The following is a 2,916-nucleotide window of genomic DNA, read 5'->3' as shown; positions in this document are numbered from 1 at the left end:
TAGCACTTTACTCCAAATGCTCCATTCAAAAGCTCTGTCTCCCGCAGGAGCCAGACAAAGATTGCGATGGCGGCCACAGCCCAGAAAGCTGGCATTTTAAAACAGCCAGTTTTTTCCTGCTGCTGAGTCAGGACAATTTCTCTCTGTGGCACGCCACCCACAAACAGCAAAAAGCTATCTTTTCCTTATTTTTAAGCCTTCTCAGGTTTTTAAGTGGATTTAGTCCATCACGTTGGTTGGGGAGCTGCAGGCTACTTTCCCGGCACCCGGCCGCCCACATGGCTAGCTTTACCCAAATAATTACATGGAAACTGTATTCTTTTAAACATTGTCTGGCCCATTAGTTTTAGCCTCTTAACCCATTTTTAATAATCTATGTAGCACCATTAGGTACGCTTACCAGGAAAGATCTTAACCTGCGTCTGTCTGGAGTGGGAGATTCATGGCAACTCCCTGACTCAGCTTCTTTCTCCCAGCATTCTGTTCTGTTTACTCTACCTACCTAATTTTATGTCCTATTAGAGGGCCAAGGCAGTCTCTTTATTTAACCAATGAAATTAACACGAGCCAGAGGACTTTCCCCCATCACCCGCCGCTCCTATTAAAACAGAATGATGCCCGGACGTGTGGACAACTGAATCCACTGAAAGCCCGAGAAAGTTTGGGAAAGAATAAAGCATGTTTTCTTGGTAGCAGCAATTTCTCGGTTCTGCTCTGCTTGCTAGAGGCAAGCAAGCACTCTCATCTAAGAGAGGCTTCCTGACTCAGCTTTAGCTGCAAAACCCTGCAGCTCTTAAGAGGTCCAGCTACAAAACACTTAAATGGTGTTGATAAAAGCTGACTGAATGCTTGTTTGTTTTCAGCTGTAGCAGGAAAATGTTGTGCTGTTTTAAAATGCCAGCTTTCTGGGCCATCCTGCCAGGGCAAACTCTGACTGTTTGAGGCAGGAGGGCCGACTATAGAGAGAGGACTTGAGTGTTGTCTGTGGACATAATGCTGCAACTTACTTGCTGGCAGGGACCTTGAAATGCCATAGAGTTGTGGCAGTAAATATGGCTACAGCCAGTACCTCAGCCATGAGGCTGGAAAGCTAAGGAATGGGCTGGATCCAGCAGTCAAAGCCACAGCTTTAGTCCTACTGATATTGCTTGGTAAATTAAAGACTCATGTGGTCCGAAAAAGAAAGATATACAGTAAAGAGAGATTCAAAGACAAAGAAAACTTCTAAATGATTTACAGTGTGTTGAAAATATATGCAGGCTAAAAGTCAAAGTTCTTAAAGTAAAAAACAAGAAAAGGAAGAAAGAGAGTAGTTGGGTGTGGTAGGACACACCTTTAATCCCAACAGAAGGCAGAGGGAGATTGACCTCTGTGACTTCAAGGTGTGGTAGCACATACCTTTAATCCCAATGCCTGGGAGGCAGAGACAGGGGATCTCTGAGAGTTCAAGGACAAATATATACAGAGAATATAAAGTAAAAGTAAAAATATACATGATAGAGTTAAAATAAAGCCACACAAAGATGGAAAATACAGAGAATCTTGATACTGTATGCTATTATGCTCTCTTTGAATGGTTTGAATGCTGAGAAAAGAGCAACAGCTGCTAAAAGATATTTGTTTATAAATGCTGCTGAACTAATCCAACATAGATATTTTGAAAATGCCTTGACTTTGAAATTTGGATCTAAGGACATGATTCTTTGGAAAGGAGTTTCTTATTTTGTTTTCACAGATGGTGAGAGTTTGTGGATTGCTTCTATCCCAATATGGTATGATGGACCACGCCCTCCTGAAGGGTTGCTGTGAACATCTTCAGAAAATGCTTCGCTCAACTGCCAACTGAGATGAACCTAGCTCATAGGTTATACCATGAAATATCTGATTAACAGCGCCCCTATTCAGCAGGAAGCAGTTTGGAGAGAAAAAACTGCACCCATGTTCCCAAATATGGTTTCTAAATTTCTTTTACATTTAAAGGGGGATATGTTATAGATATGAATAATTTACATTGATATGAATTTTGCTTTAGTGATTTAAATTTAAGGTCAATTTTGTTATATGTATATATATTTCCGATATTGTTTAGGGTATTGTCATTGTGTAGTTCATTTAAAAATGTAATGTATATAGATTGTTTATGAATAATCATTGATAATAGTCAAGCTTGTAGTTATGTTAGTTAGATTTTCTAGATGTACATAGATATATTTTAGTAGACATTCTTCATATCTTTCAAAGACTACAGAATAGGCCATTTAATGTTTTAATAACTTAGGGCTTTTCATGACAAGGAGACACGTCTGCTCCTGGCAGTACCAATCTACTTCAAAAGGAAGATGGGCATCGAAGAGGTTCCTTATGAAGTTTGATAGCCATTTGGGCAAAAAACTGCTCTTGCCTGGAGTATTGCATAAACTGGAAACAGAGAACCCTCAGAGAGAGGACTAGTGAACTTGCCTAAAGGTGAGATGATCTTTCGGGGTTTCTGATTCATGAAGGAGTCTGCGAGACATTCTGCAGGATATAGCAGATAGTGACTGAACTGCCTTTGAAATTTCCTGCTTCATGGAAATGTCTTTGGATACTATGAGCCTGAAGGCTGAAGATGGATGCCCCAGTGTTACAAAAGAACTTTGGATGACTGTCCAGGCAGCAAGATGTCTCTGTCACTTCTAGAGTTTTGGAAGTTTCTTACTTGTTTACTTAGGTAATATTATATCCTTCTGGAGTCTTTGATGGAGTTGAAGAATGGATTGTTATAATTATAGTTTTCCATTATTATGATAAAGATAAAATAGATATAAATATTGTAACTGTGATTCTTGCTTAATAACTGTTTTGTTGTATGTAATTTTGCTATGTTAAAGTTAAAGCCTTCCTTTTTGTTTAAACAGAAAAAGGGGAAATGCTGTG

This window comes from Microtus ochrogaster, chromosome X, assembly GCF_000317375.1.
Source record: "Microtus ochrogaster isolate Prairie Vole_2 chromosome X, MicOch1.0, whole genome shotgun sequence".
NCBI lineage: Eukaryota > Metazoa > Chordata > Mammalia > Rodentia > Cricetidae > Microtus > Microtus ochrogaster.
Note: the sequence above shows the minus strand (reverse complement) of the source record.